Raw genomic sequence first — 21,521 nt, forward strand, 5'->3', positions numbered from 1 at the left:
CTACTCCTTGTTGACTGAAAACTTTAGCTTTCGGGAGTGTGAGGAGCAATCCCAGGAGACCCAGGATAATTGTGACTGACCTGGACAGCATTAACCTCTCTGTGCCTCTCTGTAAAGTGGGAGGGCAGGACTGAATTCTTAACAAGTGAAGTAAGACCAGACAAAGTTTTTACCTGCACTATCTCGCCCCAGCCCCCAACTAAAGAGTAATTCTGCAAAAATCACTAGAAGTGACCTACTAGGTTTTTACCTTCCACTGGTACTGTAACAACTCAAGACCATCTCGAGAGGCATTGCTATTTATCTGTGTTCTGCTTTCAGCTCCTCTCATGAGAACAAGCTTGTTCACACACTTAAATATACACAAAGAACAAGTGCAAAACGTGTAAAATGGAGAGACTCCATTCCTCTCTTCAAGACTCAGAACAATTTGAAAAGGGAAAATCCTACTGATGGTACTCAGAGGGAAACCTATTTGCTTTCTTTCAAATCTGCAGATGAAATATCTACTATTGAGAATTTAACCCACCAATTAAAAATATCCAAGATTTTATAAAACATCAGTTACCAACACTTCCATGAAGCTCACCTCTACCCATCTTTAAAATCATACAACCCCCATATCAAAACAGTATCACATCTCAAGCATATGGATTTCTGTTGAAATGAGGATGCTAAAAACAACCGATTTCCATTTTTAACCAAGCTCTGACTGGTGCCAAATCTGGAGGCTTGGTGGTCAAGTTTCAGAATACATAAAATAGTTGCCAACATTAAAAAGTTGGGATAGTATCAATTCAGATTTCTGGTAGTGCTGCGCCCACATTTGTTCAAGGTTCAGCAGCCCCATTTACTTGTAGAAGGCTTGCATTTCTCCAGTTACCACAGCTCCTGGCTTCTTTCCCTGGTCTGTGGACCTACCAGTCATGTAGGCATTTGCAGACTAAAGCAAGAAGGGTGGAGTGGGAGGCAGTCAGAGAAGAGGATGGGAGGGAAGATGGCGGAGCTGAAAACCTTGACTTTAAGTCCAATGATTGGGCTTGATCTTAGCTCCACTATAGGGGCAGGTGACCTTGGGCAAGTCACCTGACTAGTCCGAGCTGTTGTGTAAAAGTCAAAGAAGTTCTATAGGAAGGAAGCTTATATGGCACCTGGTGTGTTGCAAATGCTCCATTAAAGCTACACCTTTTATTGCAAAGGCAATAAAAATGAAAGGAAAATGTTCAGCATAATCAGTAATCACAGCAAAATCCAGCTTACTTCCAGGTAAGTAGCTAAAAAATAAAGTCATTGTAAACATCTGAGCCTATACTATGAAGAATTCAGGAAGAGAAAGCCAAGGGTAAAAATATCAGACAGTATCCCAAGGTAATAACTGATTGAAGCAAGAACATCCATGAATACTCAAATCACTGGGTGAAATACATGGGCAACAGGGCAGGATGCGCTCAAAGGACTCCCGTACCAGCCCACAGATGACTTACTAATTACCAAGGAAAAGTGTACCTTGACAGTGGTGAGGTCTAGGTTACACTCTTACCCAAGAGATCAACCTTGGCACCACAGATGGTGGGACAACTTGACATCATCTGCCTCCTGCTGGGATGTAACATCATGTACACAGAATTACCTACGAAATATTCTTTCCAAAAATTGTTTAACATGTGTTTAGATCTAAGTTCTAATTTTCAGTAGTCGAGGATCAAGGTGAAAAAACATTGTGAAGAAATAGTCAAGCCCAGAGTATAGGACATTCCATACCACAACCAGCTGGACTCTTCAAGGCATCATTTTAAAAAGCCATTATTACATTCTATAAGGTAGAAGAAAAGTCACCAGCCAAAGAGATCAGGAAAATTCACTAGATCCTGGATTGGGGATGGGGGTGGGGAGAGGCAGCAGTTATAAAAGATATTTTGGTACAACTGGGGAAATTTGAATATGGATTGGATACATGATAATATTATGGAATTATTACTAAAATTTTTAGGTGTGATAATAGCATTGTGGTTATGTAAAAGAACACCCTTATTCTTAGGAGATACATGGTGAAGTATTTCAAAGTAAAGTATCAAGATGTTTGCAACATACTTCTGAATGGTTTAGCAAAAAAATTATATAATGTATATTATACATATAATTTATATATATAATTAGAAGAGCAAATTTAGAACAATTGGTGAGTCTAGGTAAAGGGTATATAGGTGTTTGTTTCACCATTCTCCTTACCAGTGTGTTTGAAATATTTTAAATTAAAAGTTGAGGAAGAAACTCGAAAAGCAGGGGTGTCACCCATGTAGAAGAGCCCCATGCACAAGGAGTGCTCCCTGTAAGGAGGGCCGTCCAGTGCGAAAAAAGTGCAGCCTGCCCAGGAGTGGTGCCGCACACATGGAGAGCTGACACAGCAAGATGATGCAACAAAGAGACACAGATTCCTAGTGCTGCTGACAAGAATATAAGCGGACACAGAAGAACACACAGTGAATGGACACAGAGAGCAGACAACTTGGGGGAGGAGGGAAGGGAAGGGGAGAGAAATAAAAAAAAAAATAAGTAAATCTTCAAAAAAAAACTACCAAAAACCAAAAAAAACATCTGATAATACCTCTACCTCCCGTCTCTTTAGAACCCCCTCAGTATTTACATATAGGTCAGTTTTACTGTGAGCCTTTTCATTCCATATGGTTTATTTTTGACACATTAATAATTTTCATGTGCTCATTCAAATTCTAGTAGCCACCTGACAGCTTCTTTGCAGCTGATATCAAAATCAAATTTTAAACAAGCCTCCAACAGCAGGCTGTAGAAGTCCATATCTCTACCAGGTAGGTATGAAACCTAAGATATCATATCAAAAACTCCTGAAGTTGACAACTGATTTCCATCTGGATGGTTTTAAAGCCAGTAAGATGAGATCACAGGCTGGGGATGGAACTCTATCAGGCTCAGCATTCTTTCTCCACCTCCTCTGGGCACTGACAGAAGAGGCAGGTACGGGTCAGCAGCTGCCAAGGTTTTAGAGAAGCTGTTTCCACATAAAGGAGGCTGTTCTGGTGCATAATGTGGCAGTGGCATAAGCCCTAGAACAGCTACTTTGAATTTAATTTTTACACAGTGGGAGTTACCAGTGAAGAGGGAGTAAACTCCGTGATGCCTTAACATGGAGAGTAAAGGAACTGGACACAGATAGCATGGGTGTACGTCCTGGCTTTCAGCGGGGGCACTACTGACCCACGGCCAGGGACAGCTCTTCATTGGGCAGGGCATTTGCCATCCCTGCCCTACTCCCTACCTCACCATATGCCAAGAGTCTCTCCAGTGGAGGTCAACACCCTAACTCCAAACACCCCCGGGGTGAGGGTGGGGGGCAAGCGGGACCCTTCCCACTGCCTTAGATCAATCTCCTGATTTGTCCCTCACCGAAGAAGGGCTCTGGGAAGATCGAGCAAGCAGGTCTTCTTAAACATAAATTATTGATACAAGTGATGTGATGCACAATCACATGGGCAGCCTGCCAGTTAGAGCCAGGCTGGGCAGTGGGCCCTACCATCTCAGCTTTGTCCAGGGCCCATTACACAGAGGTGTTTTGCCAGCGATATCCTAGAATATACAACAGCTGCTAGAATAAGACAGTTAAGCTACCTGAAAGACTTCCTGGAAATAAGAGAGGAAGTAGATGGCTGATTATCCAATGTTATTGCTTCTTGATTATTTCAGAGTTAAAAAAGTAAAAGCCTCATTTGCAAGGATATGAAAGTATCATGAGTGCAGAGAATATTCTTATTTCATAATTTTTTAAAACCTCATATGAAATGAGTTCAATGTTTTAAATATACTCCTATCCCATCTTTAGAAAGAAAAGCTGATATGATTTTAAAAAATAACATTAGTTCTGATTGTAAAAGTGATACATATCATTGAAAAATACTACCGAATCTTAAAAAAAAAGAAGAAAAATCACCTGCAATCCCACCACTCAAGGTAAGCAATGATACTTACTGGTGCACATTCTTCTAGACTTTTTTTCTATGTACATATGCATGTAAGTTTTAAAAACAAAATTGCGCTATCCTAAACAAGCCAATTGCAACCTCCATTTTTACTTAATAATAACATATCATGAGCATTTTTTCCAGGTCTTAAATACCCTTTAAAAATAGAAAGCTAACAACTAACAAGATGGCAACAGAGTAAGGAACTCTAGAGTCAGCTTGTACTACATGGCAGTTAGTAATCACCCAGAGCTATATAAAGTACCTATTTGGGGGCTCCAGGAGACCAGAAGAGCATCCTGCAACATCCTTGAAAGAAAGGGAGGAGGAGACTGCCCATCTGCAGAGAAGATTCTTGAGTAGAGTGCTCCACAGAGTGAAGGCTGGTGCCCACCCTCCACTGGCAGCACAAGCCACCTCAGGAGCTATTTCGCGGCTGGAACTGGAAGTTCCATTTCCCAAAAAGCAGGGAAGGAAGAAATGGTTGGGCACCAAAACCTTAGCTACTTATTAGTAAATTCGGATGGCTAAAGTATAACTCTAAGAACAGCTAAAGTTTGAGCCTGTCCAAGTCAGAAAGAGGCAGGTAGCTGCCATTTTAACTTTATCCCAGGCATGAGGGGAAGTGGGGTTGAATGAAAATCACAGTTATGGTAGAGACTGGCTTCTTTCCACCCAGATGGGACTGCAACCCTAGCCTAGGCTTTAGCTGCACCTCTGGCAGGGAGGAAGCTGGCAGGACCTGCACCAGTCTCTCTGGGTAACTGCAGGTACAGTTAGCTGGCACGGACTGAATAGCTGGAAGTCTACCTAGGCAACTGAGGTCATTTTAGACCCACACTGCAAAGATTGCTGCCCACACCTGCAGCTCCATCTCCACCAAGCAGGGAAGGAAGGGGTCTGGGGCTTCATCAGTCTCTCCAGACACTACAGTCAGTCTTGGCCTGCATGACTTAGATTATTATACACAGCTGTGGCTCTGTCCCTACCTCTGGCAAAGAAGAAAGTTGGGAGAACCTTCATTGGTCCCTGTGGCAATGCGGGCAGCTTGAGCCTCCAGAGCTTACAGTACCTACTACATCCTCGGTTCATATTACACAACCAGCAAGTGAGAAAGGGCAAGAAAGCCTGAAAATAAAGAGAGAAACTACACCCAGAATAAATACATATAGTAAGCCTGATACCAAGACAGCAACAAAAAATACAATCCAAACCAAGAAACAGGAAGATATGGCCTAAAGAACAAGATAAGCCTCCAGATGACATAAAGGAGTTGAGATAACTAATCATAGATGTTAGAAAAAATCTCCTTAATAAATTCATAATGAGATGGCTAAAGAGATTAAGGACAAAGCATAAAGAAGAATTTGAAGGCATACATAGAAAAACACCAGATTTTATGGGAATGAAAGGCACAATATGTGAAATTAAAAATACACTGGAGGTGGCGGACTTGGCCCAGTGGTTAGGGCGTCTGTCTACCACATGGGAGGTCGGCGGTTCAAACTCTGGGCTTCCTTGGCCCGTGTGGAGCTGACCCGTGCGCAGTGCTGATGCGCGCAAGGAGTGCTGTGCCACGTCGGGGTGCCCCCCCATAGGGGAGCCCCACACACAAGGAGCGTGCCCCATAAGGAGAGCCGCCCAGCATGAAAGAAAGTGCAGCCTGCCCAGGAATGGTGCCTCACACACGGAGAACTGACACAACAAGATGACGCAACAAAAAGAAACACAGATTCCCGTGCTGCTGACAACAGAAGCGGACAAAGAAGACGCAGCAAATAGACACAGAGAACAGACAACTGGGGTGAAGGCGGGAAGAGGAGAGAAATAAATAAATAAATCTTAAAAAAAAAAACACTGGAGTCATATAATAGCAGATTTGAGGAGGTGGAAAAAAGGATTGGTGAACTTGAAGACATGGCCTCAAAAGACCAGATGAGGAAAAGAATGGAAAAAATTGAACAAGGTCTCAGGGAACTAAATGACAGCATGAGACATATATATGTCATGGGTGTCCCAGAAGAAGAGAAGGGATAAGGGGCAGAAGGAATATTTCAAGAAATAATGGTAGAAAATTTTCTAACCCTCTTGAAGGGCAGACATCTGCATCCAAGAAGCACAACTTATTCCCATTCGAATAAATCCAAATAGACCAACTCTGAGACATATACCAATCAGAATGTCAAATGCCAAAGACAAAGAGAGAATTCTGAGAGCAACAAGAGAAAAGCAATGCATAACATATAAGGGATACCCAATAAGATTAAGTGTTGATTTTCTCATCAGAAACTACAGAGGCAAGAAGGCAGTGGTCTAATTTTAAGATACTGCAAGAGAAAAACTGCCAGCCAAGAATCTTATACCTGGCAAGAATGTCTTTCGAAACGAAGGGCAACTTTAGGATAGTCACAGATAAATAGAAACTGAAAGTGTTTATAACAAAGAGACTGGCCTTGCAGGAAATACTAATGAGTATGCTACAGCCTGAAAAGAAAAGACAGGAGAGAGGGTTGGGAGAGATACTAGAAATGACGATTCTATCTGTAAAAGTAACTAAAAGTCTCAAAAGTGTGGTGAGAATAAAATGACAGATAAAACCCAAAGGTCAAAATGGGTGAAATAAGAACTGCCTTTACTGTAATAACATTGAGTATTAATGGATTAAACTCCCCAATCAAAAGACACAGACTGGTGGAATGGATAAGAAAATATGAGCCATCTATATACTGTCTGCAAGAAACACACCTTAGACCCAAGGATAGCAAAAGATTGAAATTGCAAGGCTGGAAAACAATATTCCACACACGCAGTACACAAAACAAAACAAAACAAAAAGCTGGTGTAGCTACACTTTTATCAGATGAAAGAGACTTTAAAAGACACTAGTAAGGCACAATCTGAGGAGGAAGTCAGGAAAAAATTCCATTTACAATAGTGACTAAAGGAATAAAATATTTAGGAATAAACTTAACCAAGAATGTAAAGCACCTATATTCAGAAAACTACAAAGCACTGCTAAAATAAATTTTAAAAGACCTAAATAACTGGAAGAACATTCCATGCTCATGGATTGGAAGACTAAATATCATTAAGATATCAATTCTACCCAAATTAATATACAGATTCAATGCAATACTATAAAAAATTCTACCAGCATTTTTAAAACAAACACAATTAGCAAGTATATTTGGAAGGGTAAGGGGTCCCAAATAACCAGAAACATCTTAAAAAAGGAAAGCAAAGTTGGAGGACTCTCACTTCCAGACTTTAAGTCTTATTACTTAGCTACAGTGATAAAAACAGCATTGTATTGGCATAAAGATAGATGCATAGACCAATGGAACTGAACTGATGGTTCAGAAACAGACGCTCACATCTATGTCCAAGTGATTTTTGACAGGCCTTCAAACCCATCCAGCTGGGGCAGAACAGTCCATTCAACAAATAGGGCTGGGAGAACTGGATATCCACAGGCAAAAGAAAGAAAGAGGACTCCTATCTCACTGTCTTATACAAAAATTAACTCAAAATGGATCAAAGACCTAAATATAAAAGCAAGACTCATACAGCTTCTAGAAGAAAATGTAGGAGAATATCTTAAAGACCTGGTGGTAGGTGGTGGATTTTTAAAGGAGATAAGAGGAGGGCTGAAAAGGACTACTAATGCTTAATGTAAGTAGAAGTTTTAATTAACTTGACTGTAAAAGTATGGAAATGTATAGAGTTGATGTTAACACATTGTAGTGAGTAACAGCTGGTTTATAAATGGGAATGTGGCTGGAAAGGGTAGTCTAGGGATGTAAATGTTAATTGAAAGAAAGCTAGAGAATAATCTATAGACTTAATACAGTGAATCCTGAGGTGGATGAGAATTGTGGTGGATGGTACAGATGCAAGAGTGTCCTTTGTGAGCTAGAACGGATGTACATCACTATTGTAGGGTGGTAGGAATGTGAAGAAGGATGGGAAAAATATAACTGGAGTGACCTATGGTGTCTGGGTAAAAGTAATAATGTAATGTTCATGTATCGAAGGCAAAGATGTACTGTGCTGATAATGGGGGAGCATGGAAAAAGAGTGCCAAAGATATGCTATGGACCTGGTAATAGTCTGATGATATTATCTCATAATCTCTAACAAATGTTCCACCATGGTGTGTTGTGTTGATATAGGGGTGTTATATGGAAATTCTACAATATACATGATTGTTTTGTAAGTTCACACCTTCTGTAATAAAAATATATTAAAAAATAATAATAGGTGGGCTGGAGGAAAAATACGCCAAATGTAAGATATGGACTATAGTAAGTAGTAAGATTTTGACTATATTCTTTCATAATTTGTAACAAATGTTTACAACAATGCAAGGTATTGGTGGTGCGTTGATATATGGGACCCTATATGATGCTATGCATGTTGTTTTGTAAGTTCACAATTTTAACAAAACATTTATTGTTTATGCATGTTCACATATGAACGATATAAAAAATAATAGGGTGGGTTGGGGGAAAACACACCAGATGTAAGATACTTCAGTTAGTAGTAATATTTTAAAGATGCACTTTCATAATTTGTTAAGAATATTTCACAACAATGCAAGGTATGGATCGTGGGGTAAGGTATGAGAGCCTCATATCATGTTACAAATACTTGTTTTGTAGGTTCACAACTTTTGCGATACACTTATTGTTTATGAATGTTTATGTAAGAGTGACATACTTCAATAAATTTTTAAATAAAAAAAACAGAAAGCTAAATCTTTAAAGAGAAATTGGCAATTCATGAAAAAATGAAACATTCTTGTTTTTAATTTCCATAAAAGTAACTGCTTTTAGGAAATGGATGTGGCTCAAGCAGTTGGGCTCTCATCTACCATATAGGAGGTCTAGGGTTCGATGCCCAGAGCCTCCTGATGAAGGCAAGCTGGCCCGTGTGGCGAGCTAGCCCACGCAAGGTGCCAGCCCATGTGCGCATGCCGCCCTGTGTGGGAGTGCTGGCTGATGTAGAAAGCTGGTGCAGCAAGATGGCACAACAAAGGGAAACACAGGGGAGAGACAGTAAGAGGAGTAGCAGAACAGGGAGCTGAGGTGGTGCAAGAGAATGATCGCCTCTCTCCCACTTCGGAAGGCCCCAGGATCAGTTCCTGGAACCCCATGGTGAGAATACAAGGAGACACAGAAGAGCGCACAGTGGTTGGACACAGAGAGCAGACAGTGGGGGGCAGGGGGGAGAAATAAATAAATAAATCTTAACCAAAAAAAGTAGCTGCTTTTTAAATAGTCATCCCTGCAATACAAGTATAGAATATATCTAAATACATATTTAGTGTTTACATTTCACATATTTTTGAAAATTAAGTAATGTTTTAAATAGACTAGAGACTTTACCAACTAAAAGTAAACTGTAATAAAATACTTTTATAAAATTGATTAATTTTTTACAATGTAAACAATTCATTCTAAATTTTTATCTCTATTTTATCAGTTTTACAAAATCATATTTTTTACACATACAATTTCTTAAAATGGGGGTAGTAGGGCAATGTTGCAGAGACCCAAAAATAGGAGTGGACCTGCAGATGACAGAAACCTTGCAAAAGATCCAGCATAGATCCAGAAGAGGGTGTAATATGGTTCACTCTTAAGGGAACTTCACCACATCTGTTTTTAAATGATGAGAACAAGTCAATAAAAAGAGACAGTTTAAGATATGAGGAACTAATGTAACAAGTTTATAATTTAAAAAGGAGGGCTCAGTTATCAGGACCAAATGAGTCAGTAGTGAGCTTAAACAAAAGAACTATATTGAACGAAGAAAATTCTTAGAATTGCTGAAAGTAGATTTTAGCTTTCAAAGTACATCATGACCTTGAAATGCCCTAGAAAGGAATCTTACCCTTTGTCCATTCAGGGTACCCAGTGTACAAGTAACTTCCCTCATTTTCTCTCTGCTTTTTATGCGTCTTTATGAGGAACAATGAATTTAAGACAACAAAAGATTGAATCATGTGGTAAAAGATAAATGATAATTTTTAAAAGTAAAGTATACAAATACTCTTTTTGGAAACAACATGCAGTTTAGAATTTACCTGAAATTTGAAGGCCCACCTCTGTATTCCTTGACATTACTACAATGTAATGTAGGTTTCTGAGTCTAAAGACACATGAAAATGGAACAGAAAGGTTTCTGTTATGTGGCTTTAAAGGTTATGTGGTTAAATACAGACATACAAAAAAATCGACTTAGAAATGAAGAATGGTGGTTTTTCATCTATGGCTCACCCACACATGGACTGGATGGGACTTTAGTCTGAAAATTTCCTTAACAAATGGGAAATTTTGGTTTCTAAACCTTGTTACAGTGTGACATACCACAGTATGATTTTCAGTGTGGATGCAGGTGACAAATGCATGGCTTCAGAGAATTTGGTTTAGATTGTCAATAAAACCAACCTGTAAGGAAAATAATGCATCTCTTAGTGAACGACAGGATGACTGTGGGAAATACTTCCAGCATCAAGATGACAAAGTAATGCAGAAGATGATGCCTCACCCTTCTATGAACATTGAAACAAGGATCGGCATGTCCAGGTCTGATTTTCAAAATGTTAAACTTTAGAGATCTGTTCTTTACATTTTTGAGTGGTGCTCACGGAAGAGAAATTCAGAGCCTGGGCGGGGCTGCTGCACCCAACGTGTACCATGCGAGCTGTCACACGTCATGTGGAACTGTAGGCCTTGAACAAAAGCAGGGAATGGAGCCCGGCTTCTCACTCTTTAAAGAACGCAAGACTCACCCACCCTCTGCACAGACCCTGTCCCTCTAGGTAGGCTCAGGGGTCTGCACTTTTAAACCAGTTCTTCAGGGGTTTCTCTTGCAGGGGGACTGCCCTCTGGGAGGCACATGAGTTCCTCTCCAGAGAGTTCTCTGAGCAGGATCTTTGCCTTCATTGGAGCATTCTGGGTCTCATTTTATTGCCTTCACGACTTTGCACTCAGGGAAAAGCCCTTTTCCCACCCTTTGGTCCGTTTGGGTTGTAGGGCTACAAAACTGCTTATTTTTAGTTTTTATCTCTTACTCCCTGTCCCCTACACACACATTATATAAACACATAGCAAATTTTATTTTGTTTTCATTTTAAAAACAATTTGTTGAAGTATATCATTCATACATGAATAGACATAAACTATAAGTGTACAGTAAAAGTAGTGAACTTATAAAACAACCATGCATAACATACAGGGCTCCCAGGCATGACCCCACCACAAATACAAATGTTTCACAACGGGTAACAAATGATGAAAGAGCATCATCAAAGTATTATGACTAACTATAGTCCTTATCTTACATTTGATGTATTTCTCCCCAACCCACCCTATTATTGTTATTTTTTGGTCATAAACCATACAATGTATCTAAAGTGTACAATGAATGGTATTTAGAATGATCACAGAGTTGTGCACTCATCACTTCAATCAATAGTAGAGCATTTTCATTACTCAAAACGAAAACAAAACCACTATCATAACCCTACGTTAGCTCTACTAATTACAAATCCTATGATGCGCTATTACCATTTCTATTCTTTTCCAAACAACTTTTTCCCAATTCTGCACAGATTAAATCTCAGCTTTCCATTCTCTAACCACATTCTTTTCTCTGGTGACTTATATTCTAGCTATTAACTCCATGAATTTGCTCGTTATATATAGTTCATAATAGTGAAGCCATTCAATATTTGTCCTTTTGGGTCAGGTTTACTTCACTCAACTAATGTCCTCCAGGTTCATCCACGCTGTCATATGCTTCACAATTTCATTTCTTCTTATAGTTGAATAACATTTCATTGTGTGTATATATCATGATTGTTCATCTATTTGTCAGCTGATGGACACCTGAGTTGTTTCCATCTTTTGGCAACTGAATATCACTATGAACATTGGTGTTCAGATGTCTGTTCATATCATGGCTCTCAGTTTCTGGGTATGTACCTAGTAGTGGTATCACCAGGTCACATGGTAGATCTTTATTTAACTTCCTTAGGAATCACTAAACAGACTTCCACAGTGGCCGTACAATTCTACATTCCCACTAGCAGTGAATAAGCATTCCTATCTCTCCACACCCTCTCCAACCCTGGTAGATTTCTGTTTTGTTAAAAGTGGCTATTCTACTAGGTGTGAAACGATATCTCACTGAAGCCCTGATGTGCATTTCCATAATAGTCAGTGATGCTGAGTACTTTTTCATGTATTTTATTTTCCATTTGTATTTCTTCTTTAGAAAAATGTCTATTGAAGTTTTCTGCCCATTTTTTCATTGGGTCATTTGTCTTTATATTGCTGAGTTGTATGATCATATATATTAGTCCATTGTTAGATGTGTGATTTCCACTTATTTTCCCCACTGAGTACTCTGTATTTTCACTCCCTCTTTACAGAGAGCTTTGAGGTGCAGAAATGTTTAATTTTGAGGAGGCCCCATTTATCTATTTTTTTTTTCTTTTTTTGCTCATCCTTTCGATGTAAGGTTTAAGAGTCTCCTACCTATTGCAAGGTCTTGTAGATGTTTCACTATGCCATCTTCTTGTAGTTTTATGGTTCTGGCTTTTATGTTTAGGCCTTTGATCCATTTTGAGTTGATTCTTGTATAGGGAGTGTGATAGGGGTCCTCTTTCATTCTTTTGGTTATGGATATCCAGTTCTCCCAACACCATTTATTGAAGAGAATGTTCTGTCTCAGAAAAGTGGACTTGGTAGGCTTATCAAAAATCAGTTGACCATAGAGGTGAGGGTCTATTACTGAACTCTAAATTAGATTCCATTGATCAATATGTTTACATGCCAATACCATGCTCTTTTGACCACTGTAGCTTAAAATACACTTCAAGGACAGGAAGCATGAGTTCTCTGACCTTGCTCTTTTTAAAAAATTTTTCTAAAGATTTATTTCTTTGTCCCCACCCCCACGCCCTGCCACCTATGCTCGCTGTGTCCATTCACTGCTCATTCTTCTGCATCTGCTTGTCTTCTCTTCTCATGTTCTCTTTAGAAGGCAATGGGAATCAATCCTGGGACCTTCCAACACAGGAGAGAGGCATTAAAATTGCTCGAGCCACCTCAGCTGCCTGGTTTGCTGTGTCTCTCACTGTCTCTCTTCTGTGTCTCTTTTTTGTTACATCATCTTGCTGTGGACTTTCTGCACTGCACAGGCCAGTCAGCTCTCTGTGCTAGGTCAGCTTGCTTTTCCCCAGGAGGCCCTGGGAATTGAACCCAGGACCTTCCATATGGTAGATGGGAGCCCAATCGCTTGAGCCACATCTGCTTCCCTTCACTCTTCTTTTTTAGAATACGTTTGGCTATTTGGGACCCCTTTCCCTTCCAAATAAATTTGGTTTCTATTTCTGGCAATTTGGAATTTAGATTGCATTGAATCTATAAATCAATTTGGGTAGAACTGACATCTTCCCGAGGTTTAGTCTCCAATCCATGAACAAATGTCCTTCCATTTGTTTAGATCTTCTTTGATTTCTTCTAACAGTGTTCTGCAGTTTTCTGAATTCAGATCCTTTTCATTCCTTGTTAAACTAATTCCTAGATATCTGAGTATTTTTGTTGCTATTGTAAATGGAATTTTTTTCTTAATTTCCTCCTCAGCTTTGCTCATTACTAGTGTATAGAAACACTATTGATTTTTGCATGTTGACCTTGTATCCTGCCACTTTGCCACACTCAATTAGGTCAAGTAGCTTTGTTGTAAATGTTTTTATTTTTATTTTTTTTAAGATTTTTTAAAAAATTTACCACCCCTCCCCCAAAAGTTATCTGCTCTGTGTCCATTCACTGTGTGTTCTTCTGTGACCGCTTCTATCCTTATCAGTGGCACTGGGAATCTGTGTTTCTTTTTGTTGCCTCATCTTGTTGTGTCAGCTCTCCGTGTGTGCAGCACCATTCCTGGGGAGGAATGCATTTAGTTTAACTCCTCAGGTGGGTGGAAGGTGAGAAGCAATATCCTCAGGGCTGGCCAAGCTTCATAACCAACTTTCTCAGGGGCTGTTCTTCACCCTTGGCTGGCCACACCCTCCCTCCCTCTGCCTTTTCAGCAACCAGCCCAGGGCAGTAGGGAGGGTGTTTGAGAAGGCAAATTATCTTTAGCTCCCTGCAGCTCTCAGGGCAGCCCACCCCGCCTGAACTATGAGACCCCTCCAATGCAGCAGACCAGGTTTGCTGGCTGAAATCTGATTTGCTGTTAGCTGTGTCCCCCTCTCTCCCCTTTCTTAGGGAAGAGGACCCCTACAACCCCCTCAGTTCGCAGTCACTGCAATCCACAGACCCCTACGTGCTCCACAGATGGGGAGAGGGCAATTACTGCTGCTTTTGCAGCTACACGCACGGGATTTTTCAGCCAGCTGAGATGCCTTTCCTTTGCCGCTCTCTCTTCTGGGTGGTGCTTCATCTCCCTGGTGTCCTGAGCCCCAGAGCAGCCTTCCAGACAGTCTCTGCCTGTCCTGTAGCTAAATTTTCTGGGAGAGAAGTGATCCCTCTGCCTCTCTAATCCTCCATCTTCCTGGAAGTCTAATTTAATTTGTTGATTCAATTTCTCCTGTACTTGTAAATGAGGATTAGGAAACACTGGCTGGACAGTAAGTTCTGATCTCTTCTTTATGTCCCCAGTGTGTTAACAGGGAAGTGAGGGAGGCCACAAAAGGGTGGGCCAAGGAAACAAAGCAGGGAAAAAGCATATGTCTTCAAGAGCAAATGTAAAAATGAAGGTTTCTCAAAAAGTTCAAAATAGAATTGCCACATGACCTAGCAATCTTACCCCCAGTTATATACCCAAAAGAATTTAAAACAGGCTCAACCAGGTACTTGAATGCTGTAGTTCACAGCATTTATTTACAATAGCCAAAAGGGGGAAACACCCCCAAATATCCATCAACAAATGAATGGCTAAACAAAATGTAGTATATTCATACAAGGGAACACTATTTAGTCATAAAAAGGAATGAAGTTCTGATACGTGCTACAACATACATGCTGCAACTTTACACCAAGTGAAAGAAGACAGACACGAAAGTGCACATACTGTATAATGCCACTCACATGAAATATCTAGAATAAATAAATTCATAGAGAGAGAAAGTAGATTAGAAGTCACTGGGGGTTGGGAGAGCAGGGGAATGGAGGGATATTGCTTAATGGTCCCCATTTCTGTTTAGGGTGAAAGAAAATTTGGAGTAGTGAGGATGTTTGTGCAACATTGTGAATATGATGCCACTGACTGTACATTTAAAAATGATCAAAATTGTGAATTTTATGTCATATATATTTTACCACAAGTGAAAAAAAAAGTGAAAATGACCCATCATGAAAGAGCCCTGAAAATGGCCCATTTGAGTCATCCACGGGTTGGAGAGGGGTGTTGGGCCACAAGCAGTTATAAATGTATAGTTTCCCACAGATGGTTACATAAAAACATTTAGTTTTGCCAACACAGTATTTTTATATTTTCATTTGAATCTGCTTATTATTCAGCTTTGTACATTCCTCTAAAATCCATTCATCTTCAAAAAACAGCAGATGGATAATGTAAAGTCCCCAAATCTCTGGGCTTGGCCATCTGAAATGAAATCTCTTATCCTTCTCTTCTCTACCTTCCCAGAATGCATTTTCAAAGCATTGGAAGATTATTAAAAAAAGAAAAATGAAGGGTAGTAAAATCAAAATAATATTATACCAAAGCTTATCGTAAAAAAATACTTATGTCTACAAACACACCACGCCCTTTCTGGGAAGATATTATTGGCCTAAAAGCTTGGGTTAGTGTATCCCAAAATATATCTCACAAGAGGCACAGTTACCCACCCAAAATAAACGCTATAATTAAGTAAAGTCTTTTCAAGTGGATTGTCCTATATCACAACTTGACATATGTTACTTTAATCTCCCTGCTTCAACAAATGCACAAAAGCTCTCAACGACTCACATTTAAACCAGATCACTAGCAAACTGATGCAAATAAACAGTCCTGTGTACCAAAATACTCTATCTCAATCATCTGTAATGAGATCTCTCTCCTCCCTAAGCACATTTTCATCACACCAGAATCACTATCCTTGATTCGAAAGGAAGGACTAGCCCAGACTGAAATACCATTTCATCTCAGAGGTCATCTAAAGACAAACACATGTGAAGAAGCTGGGGTTGAAATTTAAACTAGGAGTCCACCTCTTCTGTGTGGCTCCTGAGATCATGTTGGTTGAGTCTCGCTTTTATCTTTAGTTTATAGTTATTCAGTGTAAGCCTTCGGACACCCATCTGTCTGGATTCATTTAAGTTATATTTTGGAGTCTGGGGTAATGGAGAGATGGTCTCTCAGGAATCCTTTAGGCCCTATGATTCTCTGAACAAACTCCTTTATGTTTTCTAGTTACATATGGACATATAATTAAATGTCAAAGTAATTAACACTTTAAACCTTCAAAATCATAAGTACTTTAGACATTTAAATTTATTACTTTTATATCAAGATTTCTCAGCCTTGGCTGATACATAATACATCTGGGGCCAGATCATTCTTTGGGAGGGCAGGGCTGTCCTGTGCATTGTAGGATATTTAGCAACATCCCTGGCTTTACCCACCAGATGCCAGTAACATCCCCCGACCCCTGCCGGGCACCCCCCTGGCAGGTTGTGACAATTAAAAATATCTTCAGACACTGCCAAATGTCCCCAGGAGGGGAGGGGGGATGAGGGGCAAAAACGAGCCCGACTGAGAACCACTGCTGTATTTATGTATTTATATCTCTCCCTGGCATGTCCAGGAAAAAAAAAAAGTAGGTTTTTTAAGTCACCCACAAGTTTTAAGAATTTCAAACATCCTTTGATTCATAATGAATTATCAGGATCTGTGACATACTAGTACTCCAAGAGATTTACAAACCCCTCTTCTGCTGTCTCAGACTAAGGGTGCTGGAGCCTGGCTCCATTTCAGTTGAGACATTTTAGGAGGATGAATTTGCTGCCACCCGATCTCTTGGACTGCCACCCTTCTCCTTTTAGGAGCTCCATTCTTAGAAGACTGTTCTTCAGAAATCCTTCGTCACCTACTACTGGCCACAGCGTGGATTCTAGAGGGCTGGGGTGGTAAGTCGATGGCCATCATGTACAAAAGCACTGGTCCTGCTCTACTTCCCGGCCAGGATCAGGCTACTTCCAAGGCATTATTTTTAGTCTGGTCCCTGTAAGAGTGTGGGAGAGCAGATGCTTCCTCAAGGAGGGGCACTGGATGGGTAGGAAGGTGGCTTGGGGCTATATATCCTAGAAAAAAATATGTTCTTAAACTCATCCATTCCTGTGAATGTGAACCCATAAAACAGGACCTTTTGATGAATTTACTTCAGTTAAGGTGTGGCCCAGCTAAATTAGGATGGGTCTTAATCTTATCACTGGAGTCCTTTATAATCGGAATAAAATTCAGGCACACACACAGAGAAAATCACGGGAAGAGAGTGGAAGTCAATTAACCGAGAAGTCAGGAGAGGCCACCATGTGCACAGCCACGTGATAGAAAAATCAAGGACCAAGGATCTCTGGCAGCCAGCCCCAGAATGCCACAGTTTTCTGGAAGAAAGCATCATCTTGGTATTTTATTTCTCCCAGCCTCAAAACCGTGAACCAATAAATTTCCATTGTTAAGCTAACCTATTGCACGGTATTTACTTTAGCAACCAAGAAACTAAAACAGGAGTGATACAAAAATAACACCAGAGGGTAAAGAGTGAAAAGAACTGAAGAAAATAAGTTTAGCCCAGATAAGTGATGATTAATGAGGAAGGGATGCCAACTTCAGACACCTGGAAGGCTGGTGTGTGGGAAAGTGAATGAACATGTGTTTGCCCACTTAGAAAGTGACCAGGAACAGTGGGTCATTCAATAAAAACTTGTCACATATGCAGGTGCTCTTCAGGCACTAAGTCCCTGTCTTACAGAGGGCATACAGTCACTCACCATAGGAAAACACTGCTTTTTTTTCCCCCTCCCCTCTTCCACTTTTCCCCTCCTCTCTGCTCCCTTCCCTTCCCCTTTCTTTTCCCTTCCTTCTTCTTTTCCTTCTTCTCCTCTCTCTTTTCAACAATGTGAGCTAATTATCCAGCTTTCTTATTTTTCCATAGGATTAATTTACATACAGCAAAATGCACACTTTTTAGAGTACAGTTTTGTAAGTTTTCACAAAAGCATGCAGTTGTGTAAATACTACCACAACTGAGGTATCAAGCAGTTTTATCATCCCGCAAAATTTCTCCATGGCCCCTAATTTTTTTGTTTTAATTGGAGCAAGCTGCCTGAACAGTACCCAGCTCCTCATCTCTGAGAGATTTTCAGTTCTCCTGTATCAGAGATACTGTAGAAGAGGTTTTGGGGGACACTCGGTGGGAAACTGGGTCAGATAATCCTTAAAAGCATGTCTCTCTTCAATTCCATGAAGCTGGGGCTTGGTCACCTACAGTCACAAGACTTAAAACACTGGCCCATTTTCACTCAATTTTTCCCCAAGCAGAGGTAAGGGTCCCACCTCAAAGCCAAATCCTTTTAGTTAGAGCTCAAAACATTCAGTCCAATAACTGGATCTCTGTGAAGGCTACATAATAAGCATGGGGAGGGGCGGGGGGGGGGGGAGCAAAAGAAACATTTAGAAATAAAAACCTAAACACTTTAATTGAGGCCCAAACTGTGAATACCATCTACCCCCACCATTCTTTTTCTTCAGGTTAATTTGGTTCAAAATAACATTAACTCTAAAACAGAACAAAGCTCAATCAAAGAGGCCTCACTTGGTGGGTGGCATGGCAAGAAGGAAAGTTAAAGTAGTGCAGCGGGCCAACAGGGAGATCCCACAGCTAAGTGTGGGGTGAAGGTTAGAGGATGGATGTGGTGACCAGCTGTGATGCGCCCTGGGACATCAAACGGGGCGTGACCAGCCTATCCAGCTCTCCTGGGCTCTTCGCTTGATCTCAACGGCAAAATCCAGTCTCCAAACAGAGCTGTTCTGTTACTAGGAATAAGTGAATTACCGAACACCCACAGGGTGCCAGTCAGCACTATCTAGCTCATTTTATTCTCACAGCAGCCCTATGAGGTGTAACATTAAAAACATCATTTCATAGGTGAGGAAATTGTGGCTCAGAGAGGTTAAGTGATAACCATTAACTGTCAAACAAATTTTAACCTAGGTCTCCTGACCCCAAAGGCTGAACTCTACCACTGCTAGAAAGGTCTTTGGAGTGGTTGCGGAGTTTAATGTTCTTGGTCTTACAAGCTACTATTAGCTAGTCTTGGGGCTGGTTCCCAGACTTGCTGGATTTTTAACTCCCTTTAATTTCCCAATCCCCGAGCAGCTAACTGCCTGCTTCTCTATCCTTTCGACATATAGACCATTAGGATTTCTTTGCGATGGAGACTTTTATTTTATTCCTTTGGTCTGCAAGTGTATTACTCTTATCTTACATAGGGCTTAGAATGTAAATTAAACTGCCAAGAGCATCCTTTACCCTTTATCCAGAAGCTCTCCTAAATCTACACTTATTATAATCTTAGAAAACCCCACGTTACTTAACATCAGCAATAACAAGAAAAACTGTCATACTGTCAGAAAACACCAATACAATATTACATTTAATTATAAAATTTGATTTTGTCTTAGTGCAGATTTAAACAATGCACAGAGCAGGCAGCTGCTTTTCTTCATGAGCACCATTTTGCAACAAAAGGTATTAGAAATAAATGCAGCAACACTTACCAAAATTTCTCCCAACTATCACAAACTTTATATACACCACATGTCTTCTAAAACAGCTGTAGGACTGGTCCTGAAAAACAGTACCACAGCAAGAAAAAAAAGTGCATCATTAAACAGAAATAATTTAATGTATATTGTTGTTTCTTTTCTGGAAACAACTACCTCTTCCCTTTGTTTTGGGCACCCATCAATGTACCAAACTCTTTCTTACTACTACATTCTTTGTTTTTCACAGGAAGAGGAAACCAATTTACAAATTACCTCAGTGCAAACTTATCAATTAAAAAAACCTGGACAGTGAAATAAACCAGTGCTAAGGGGTTGAATTGTGTCTCCCCAAAAGATACTAATTCCCAGGACCTCAGAATGTGAGCTTATTTGGAAATACATCACTAGAGATACAATTAGGCAAGTTAAAATAAGGCAATAGTGGGGCAGGGCAGGCCCTTAATCCAATATGATCAGTGTCCTTATAAGAAGTGAAGAAGGGACACACAGACAGACAGACAGCAGGGAGAATGCCATGCCATGACCGAGCCGAGACGGCCGTGGATTTTCTGGCAGTGGCTACTGCCAGAAGCAGGAACAGATTTCTTCCTAGAGAATTCAGAGGCAGTGCAGCCCTGCCCAAACCTTAGTTGTGGACTTTTAGCCTCCAGAACTGTGAGATAATAGATTGCCGTTGTTTTAAGCCGCTGGGTTTGTGGTATTTTGTTATGGCAGCCTGAGGGAACTAAGGCAAACCGAAACTGCGCTCACAAATAGCTTATGTGATTTTTTTAAAAAAAAGTTCTTTTAAATAAGTGCAGTCCCGAGAACAAAGCAAAAACATTTAAAATTGAGTTTTAAACATTCCTTTTCCAAACCAATTCCTCCTCCTAGTTCTTTTATTTAACACCCTCCCTTCTGCCCAGCTAGCACTTTTCCCTGACCTTTCTTTTGTTAAGTTTCATTTCACTATCTACAAAATGGAGATTCTAGTACTAACCTCATAGGGTTGTTTTAAGGATTTAATGATCTAATGCATATAAAGGGTTAAACGCAGCCCTGGCACATGGTAAAGATTCAAGAGTCCTCGGCTATTATTATCCTTCTCCTTGACATCAGCTTGAAACCCTACTCACCTCCCGCTGCAAATCTTGGCCCAAAACTGTCCTCCTATTTCCACAGTGACTGGAACTCACCACCTTCTCTCTGTTCCCATCATTACACCCAATCTGGTCTGCATCATTCCTTGCAGAAACCCTTCTCCCAGCCTATAGAATTTTCCCTTCCACTCCAGCTCTCATGACACTGCAAATCCTTCCAAAACACAACTTAAAGCCCATTCTTCCCCAAGAAGCCACCTTCCACAGCTTCCCATCACCTACGAATTGATGGGTGAGATGACGTCAGCCTTGCACACAAGCTCACGTGGGCTTTATTTCCATACCTTCCCCTCAGGAGCTGCAGAGCCCAGTCACCCGAGTCTGCCCTGCCTCTGGCCACCAGGCACGCGGGCTCTTCCGAGGCAGGCTGTTGTGCACAGCAATCCAGGGACACATTTCTTAGAATATTTTTAAGTGCTTGAAATTAATACATGGAAGGCATAGGATTCAAAAGAAGCAAATTATATTGATATGGTTATTAGTAACAAAATTGTGATAGATAGTAACAAATGTGCTTCTTTTGATAAGATCTGGTCTAAGTCAGATAACTACTGCAATTCTGAAGGAGTGTTCAGCATCAATG

At 40.4% G+C, this 21,521-nt stretch overlaps 1 protein-coding gene across 4 annotated transcripts in view; it reads right to left on the bottom strand.

The window, feature by feature from the left end:
• FYN (FYN proto-oncogene, Src family tyrosine kinase) overlaps positions 1-21,521 on the bottom strand; it is a 224,223-nt gene that overhangs the window by 112,105 nt on the left and 90,597 nt on the right. For 3 of the 4 annotated variants that reach the window (XM_004461231.5, XM_004461227.5, XM_004461228.5), the window contains one exon: positions 19,791-19,860. The exons of the other annotated variant lie outside the window; for it this stretch is intronic. The gene's annotated coding sequence lies outside the window, so the exon portion shown is untranslated. The remainder of the gene's footprint in view (positions 1-19,790; positions 19,861-21,521) is intronic. 4 annotated transcript variants of the gene reach the window in all.

Source organism: Dasypus novemcinctus, chromosome 11, assembly GCF_030445035.2.
Source record: "Dasypus novemcinctus isolate mDasNov1 chromosome 11, mDasNov1.1.hap2, whole genome shotgun sequence".
NCBI lineage: Eukaryota > Metazoa > Chordata > Mammalia > Cingulata > Dasypodidae > Dasypus > Dasypus novemcinctus.